Raw genomic sequence first — 7,537 nt, 5'->3', positions numbered from 1 at the left:
AAGACCTGCGGGAAACAGAAATCCAGACATGCCGGACACGAACCGGGTAAACAGGAACCAGCCGGACCCTGCTGAGAAACCCCCGAGCGTTCCAGGCAGACGCATGGAACCTGAGCGATTCAGGCAAATACATTGAATCCTGAGCGAATCAGGCGCTTACCTACACCTTTCGTGAAGATGACGGACCCTGGGTGCGTCGGGCATTACCCTGAACCTGGGTGGACCTGGCCACCACCTACCCACTGAGAGACCCGGGAAAATACAGACGCTTGAGCGATTCAGGGGAATACATAACCAGACTGTTCCTGGAAAAATATGCAATAACTATATGTGACCGGAACGTAGTAAGACTGCGAGAAGGCTTGTGTCGGTCTGAGTAACGTACCTGGGATTAGAGGCTACTACCTGTACTGATGTCTTGGGTTACCTGACCTTGGTCCAAATGTCGTACAAGTGAACGGTCAGAACACGTTCCCGAGAGGACAAATCCATAAAGTTCGGAAGGGAAAGAGAACATAACTGGGGAGGATGACAGGCCTGGGTGAACCAGGAGACAGGTAGGTGTGAGCCTGGGTGAACCAGGAGACAGAGGTAGTTGCGTGCCTGGGCGATCCAGGAGGCAGAGGTAGTTGCGTGCCTGGGCGATCATGGAGGCAGAGGTAGTTGCGTGCCTGGGCGATCCAGGAGGCAGAGGTAGGTATGAGCCTGGCGAACCAGGAGACAGAGGTAGGTGCGTGCCTGGGCGATCCAGGAGGCAGAGGTAGGTATGAGCCTGGACGAACCAGGAGACAGAGGTAGGTGCGTGCCTGGGCGATCCAGGAGGCAGAGGTAAGTATGAGCCTGGACGAACCAGGAGACAGAGGTAGGTGCGTGCCTGGGCGATCCAGGAGGCAGAGGTAGGTATGAGCCTGGGCGATCCAGGAAACAGAGGTAGGTGCGTGCCTGGGCGATCCAGGAGGCAGAGGTAGGTGCGTGCCTGGGCGATCCAGGAGGCAGAGGTAGGTATGAGCCTGGGCGATCCAGGAGACAGAGGTAGTTGCGTGCCTGGGCGATCCAGGAGGCAGAGGTAGTTGCGTGCCTGGGCGATCCAGGAGGCAGAGGTAGGTATGAGCCTGGCGAACCAGGAGACAGAGGTAGGTGCGTGCCTGGGTGATCCAGGAGGCAGAGGTAAGTATGAGCCTGGATGAACCAGGAGACAGAGGTAGGTGCGTGCCTGGGCGATCCAGGAGGCAGAGGTAGGTATGAGCCTTGACAAACCAGGAGACAGAGGTAGGTGCGTGCCTGGGCGATCCAGGAGGCAGAGGTAAGTATGAGCCTGGACGAACCAGGAGACAGAGGTAGGTGCGTGCCTGGGCGATCCAGGAGGCAGAGGTAGGTGCGTGCCTGGGCGATCCAGGAGGCAGAGGTAGGTATGAGCCTGGGCGATCCAGGAGGCAGAGGTAGGTGCGTGCCTGGGCGATCCAGGAGGCAGAGGTAGGTGCGTGCCTGGGTGATCCAGGAGGCAGAGGTAGGTATGAGCCTGGGCGATCCAGGAGGCAGAGGTAGGTGCGTGCCTGGGCGATCCAGGAGGCAGAGGTAGGTGCGTGCCTGGGCGATCCAGGAGGCAGAGGTAGGTATGAGCCTGGGCGATCCAGGAGGCAGAGGTAGGTGCGTGCCTGGGCAATCCAGGAGGCAGAGGTAGGTATGAGCCTGGGCGATCCAGGAGGCAGAGGTAGGTGCGTGCCTGGGCGATCCAGGAGGCAGAGGTAGGTATGAGCCTGGGCGATCCAGGAGACAGAAGTAGGTGTGAGCCTGGGTGATCCAGGAGACAGAAGTAGGTATGAGCCTGGCGAACCAGTAGATGAGACAGCAGCATATAACGTGAAGTACATACATATAACACATGGCACTGTCGCCCCCATAGAATAGATGACTGCAGTGAGCGATTAGTGACCGCTGAATGGGTATGGCGTGCAATGATGGCTTGGCCTAGTCGTGGTGAGACCCCCGTTTTTTTTAACACCATGCTGACCTAGGTCCCTTCCAGCCCAGCAGGGACCCCGGGGCCCTCCCCCTAAATGAGGAACCGAGGACGACTTGCCTTCCTCCCGCTGCCACACGGCGGGAGTGCGTATGAAATGGCTGGTGAATTTGAGCCTACCGATTAATTTGTATATATATATATATATATATATATATTATTTTTTTTTTTTTTTTTTTGCTGTTTGTGGGAATGGGCCGTCGTTGCCCAGGGGCTAGATACCCCTGTTTGCCGCGTGTGGCCTGTTTCGGCGTGGGTGCCAGCCTGGGGGCAGTAGACCTGATAGTGAGGCCAGAATCAGGGAGTAATAGAAGAAGGGGAGGGACCCAGAGGGGACAGGAACGACTTAGGTAGGAGCCAAGGCACCGGAGCCGCCATGGCATGAATCGGCTGGGCCTGAATGGAGATTCCGGCGTGCGCTCCACTCTGGAACGCACGCCGAATCCGTGACCAGGCCCAGGCCTGGCTGAGGGACTCCGGCGTGCGCTCCAAGCTGGAACGCACGCCGACCACGTGACCAAGCTCAGGCCCGGCGGAAGCACTCCGGCATGCGCTCCAAGCTGGAACGCACGCCGAATACGTGACCAGGCCCAGGCCTGGCCGAGGGACTCCGGCGTGCGCTCCAAGCTGGAACGCACGCCGACCACGTGACCCGACTCATGCCTGGCGGCGGATTTCCGGCGTGCGCTCCATGCTGGAACGCATGTCGGCCTGCAGCGGAGCCTGAGGATCAAACATTGTCAGTATATTGATATAGGTACTCGGCGAGATCAGCAGTGAGTACCATAGCCGCTCCTAATTATTGTATTTCTTATAGATGATTACAAGTGTGGTCCCTTGATTTTAAGTAACGATAAAGTAGTTTGTTTGCATTTTGGCCTCCCTTTAAGTAGCTGAGACGTGTAACTTCGGGCTAATTGTCTCTTCCTACTGTCTTCCTCCATCAGACTTGTCCCCCGCTGCTCATTCCTCTCCCGTGTAATTGTATAGGAAGCGCATTGCAGCTGGAGTGCAAACTTTAAACCTATGTAGCTTAGTTTGTGACCAATTCAACCTGGCTGGCTCAGGATGACATCAGTGGGATGCAGAAGCACAGCGAGTCTGAACCAGTCTTCGGGAGGGAGTTTGGACGGGAAAGACAGGAGAGAAATAAGCAAAGAGAAACAGGAAGAGAGAAACAATTTGGGGCAGAAATGTGTATCGGCATGTGTTCCACGCTGGAACGCATGCCGACTCAGGGAGCCGGAGGTATGTGACCGCCGCTGATGGAGCCCTTGTGGCGCATTGTTTGCACAGATTTACCTCTCCTAAGGACGTGACGGCAGCGTATGAAAACGAAACGAACGAACCAGATGAAAGCAACTCACGACGTGCACGGATGCAGTACCAGAGCAGGCGACTCCCTATCCAGGTGTGAACAGAAGCGCCCTGAGGAGCTGGGGGCTGGAGCTTAAGAAGGTAAGATGCCCCTCCCACAAATTCAGGCTGACTTTTCAGCCTTCCACTTGTTGGGTTGTTTTTGGAATGGGGGTTATTTTGTTGACAGGTGTTTACCAATGGGGTGTTCTGTCTCTTGCGCGTATTTTGAGAAATTTAGCTCCTTTTTGGAATGGGTGGTGAAGGATGTGGCGGGGTGTACTTCACTTATCATTATTTGGACTATTTCCTATGTTTGGGTCCTGCGGATTCCAGGGTATGCAGGTTGTTGTTGGCGCCGTTGCAGTAGTTGTTTGAGTCGTTTAGGGTGCCATTGTCGGCGGAGAAGATGGTTGGGCCTACTACGGAACTATGTTTTTGGGTATAGTGCTTGACACGGTGCGGATGGAGTGTAGGCTGCCTGAGGACAAGTTGGTCGACCTGAAGGCCGCAGTGCGATCGGCGCGGGGTGGGCCAAAGATTTGTTTGAGGGAGTTGCAATCTTTGTTGGGAAAGTTGAATTTCGCTTGTCGGATTATTCCGATGGGCCGGATATTTTGTAGGAGACTGGCGTCTGCCATGGGAGGAGTGGTTTCAGGGCATCATTTTATTTGACTGGGTAAGGAGTTGAGAAGGGATTTGGAAGTTTGGGATGGGTTTCTGGAGCAGTTTAATGGTAGGGCATTAGTCATGGGGGATGCGGTCGAGAGTTTTGAGTTGTTCTCAGATGCAGCGTGTGGGGTGGGTTTTGGCGTATATTGTGAAGGACAGTGGTGTGCAGGAAAGTGGCCCGAGTCGTGGTTTTTGAGGGGCTGGGTGAAGAATGTGGCTTTACTCAAATTGTTCTCTATAGTGCTGGCTGTTGTGCTCTGGGGGGACAAATTCAGGAACAAGAAGGTGTGGTGTCATTGTGACAACTTGGGTGTTGTGCAGGCAGTCAACAGTCTGACGGCATCTTCCCCTCCCGTTGTCAGGTTGTTGCAGCATTTGGTGCTAATGTGTTTGCCTTTGAATGCGTGGGTTGTGGCAGTTCATGTGCCGGGAGTTGCTAATGGAGTGGCTGATTCTCTTTCTCGTCTACAGTTGGAGCGTTTTCGTCAGCTGGTGCAAGAGGTGGAGACGGAGGGGTTGGAGTGTATGGTGTGGCTCTGGGATCTCTTGGAGGTACTGTAGCGGGTTTGTTTAGATAGTCATTGAGTGAGGGTACCTGGTTGGATTATGGTAAGGCTTGGCGTTGTTGGGAGCTATGGTGTGCTGGTTTGGACATGGGGGTGGATGGGGGGGAGGCCCCGTTGGTATTGTTTTTGGGGCATATTGTCGAAGAGGGTTGGTCGGTGGCAAGGGTTAATAGGTGTTTAGCTGGTTTGGTTTTTAGCTTTAAATTACGGGGCCTTCCGGACGTTACAAAGACGTTTTTAGTGAAGCAGGTTTTGAAGGGTTTTAGAAGGGGTGGACGAGCGGCCGACAGTAGGAGGCCAGTCTCTTTTGATTTGCTGTTGCGGATGGGGGTTTGCGTTGATTCGGTGTGTAGATCAGCTAGTGAGGTGCGTCTATTCAGGTTGGCTTTTTCGTTGGCCTTTTGTGGAGCGTTTCGTTTGGGTGAATTGGTGAGCAGGAGCGTGTTTAGTCTGGGGGGTTTGGGGGGAGAGGATGTGGATTTGTATGGGGATAGGGTGGTGGTGCAACTTTGGATGTCTAAGACTGATAGGGAAGGCAGGGGTTGTAGTGTATCGTTGTATGCGGTGCCGGGTTGTTTGGCATGCCCGGGTCAGTTGTTTGAGGGAGTATAGGTCGGGGGCTAGCTGGGCGGGTGAGGGTCCTCTATTACGTCATGAGGATGGGTCGTTATTGTCAAGGTTTCAGTTTGTGGCAGTGTTCAAGAAATGTTTGCCAGCGTTGAGAATGGACTCAAAAGGCTTCACGGGTCATTCCTTCCGGATTGGGGCGGCGACTGAGGCAGCACGGCTGGGGTTGGGGGATGAGGTGATCAAGAAGATCGGGAGGTGGGAATCGGTTCGTTTTAAGTCATACGTGCGTTTAGGGGGTTTGTGAGGCGTTGTGGTTTATTAATGTCGTGTCTTGTCCCATTCGTTTATTTTTTGTTTCTCCTTTATGTTTCAGGTGGTGCGGCTGCATTAGTATGGATCCTGGGGCACTCGTTCGTTTTTTGGGGGGCTCTTCGTGCAGACGTAAGGCCAAATGGGCGACAGTTGGGGATTGGTAGGGAGGCAGCGATCATAAGATGGATTGGGCGTAGAGGTATGCTGTGGGGGAGTGTGATGGGTAGATGCATCGTCATGCTCGGCTGGATAGGTCCCCTGATATCCTGGTGCTGCATGTCGGGGGCAATGATCTGGGGTGCGGTCGTGTAGGGAGTTGATTAAGGACATAAAATTTGACCTTTTGAGGTTATGGTAATTGTTCCCGGGTTTAATAACCGTTTGGTCGGACATGGTGTATCGGAAGTCGTGGCGGGATGCCAGGTCGGTGGAGCGGGTGAATACGGGGCAGATAGAAGTGAATAGGGCGGTTGGTAAGTTTGTGACCAGGAATGGGGCTGTGGTGGTTCGGCATGCTGATTTGGAGGCGGGTACCGGAGGTTTTTGGAGGGTCGATGGTGTTCATTTGAACGCGGTGGGGATCAATTTGTGGTCCTTGGGCCTGCAGGGTGGTATTGAGAGGGCGCTAGGTATGTGGAGGAACGCGCAGGCTTGAGGCGCAGGAGTTAAGCTGCGCGTTGTTGGCGGGGGAAGGTCATATAAGCTGGTGGTATTGGATGGTATGGAAAATGGGAGGGCCTCCAGGATGGGGGCTGGACTCTCATAGTTGAGGCATTTGGTTGGTTCAGAGAGGCGTCCATCAGTTGGTGTCTCCGAGCTGGAGTTTTGCGGCTGGAGGCAAGATGGAAGTGCCGTGTTGGGGTGTTTATACATATATGCTTAGGAATTTGGGGCTTCTATGACCTCCCTCGTCAGGGGGTATGTCACTGTCATTGTTATGTACATGTTATTTATTTATTTTATTAATAAAACGGCTGCTGTGGCCGATTTAAAGGGATTCTGTCACCAGTTTTTGACCCCCACATTCAAAAATATGGTTATGTGCATGGTGCCCTTGTGATTCCTAATGTGGTCTTATAAGCTAAATCTGTAGGCTCATTTAGTGTAAAAAACGTTTTATCTAACCTGTCATTCATCAGATTAAGGTGCCCAGGAGGACGCTCATGTCTCCAAGATGCCGCCCCGCCGCCGCCGCAGTTCGTGCCCAGCTCCTCCTTTGCTTTCATCAGCGATGTGCCCAGCTCCTCCTTTGCAGTCCTGCTCCAACGGTCTTCAATCTGCCCAAGGGCGGCGTTTCACCTCTCTTGCGCCCAGCCAGCCTCCCCCAACTGCCGCTTTGAAGCGCCGCCCAGCTCATGAATATTCAGTTTGCTGGGCGGCTTCTGCGGTCCCCGCTCTGAAGCGCTGCGCTGAACAGTGCCCTGCGCATGTGCCGGATCTTGTTAAGTCGGGGACAGTAAGCGCCGCCCAGCGAAGTGAATATTGATGAGCTGGGCGGCGCTTACTGTACCAGACTTCACACGATCCGGCGCATGCGCCGGGCACTGTTCAGCGCAGCGCTTCAGAGCGGGGACCGCAGAAGCCGCCCAGCAAACTGAATATTCATGAGCTGGGCGGCGCTTCAAAGCGGCAGTTGGGGGAGGCTGGCTGGGCGCAAGAGAGGTGAAAAGCCGCCCTTGGGCAGATTGAAGACCGTTGGAGCAGGACTGCAAAGGAGGAGCTGGGCACATCGCTGATGAAAGCAAAGGAGGAGCTGGGAACGAACGGCGGCGGCGGGGCGGCATCTTGGAGACATGAGCGTCCTCCTGGGCACCTTAATCTGATGAATGACAGGTTAGATAAAACGTTTTTTACACTAAATGAGCCTACAGATTTAGCTTATAAGACCACATTAGGAATCACAAGGGCACCATGCACATAACCATATTTTTGAATGTGGGGGTCAAAAACTGGTTACAGAATCCCTTTAATCCAACCCAGGCTGTGAGTGTTCTTTTGGGTAGAAGGGTTGGGGTATAGTTTATCTTCTTAAGTGAGGTAA

This window comes from Bufo gargarizans, chromosome 5, assembly GCF_014858855.1.
Source record: "Bufo gargarizans isolate SCDJY-AF-19 chromosome 5, ASM1485885v1, whole genome shotgun sequence".
NCBI classification, from domain to species: domain Eukaryota; kingdom Metazoa; phylum Chordata; class Amphibia; order Anura; family Bufonidae; genus Bufo; species Bufo gargarizans.
The sequence above is the reverse complement of the archived record's forward strand: the minus strand, read 5'-3'. Positions refer to the sequence as shown.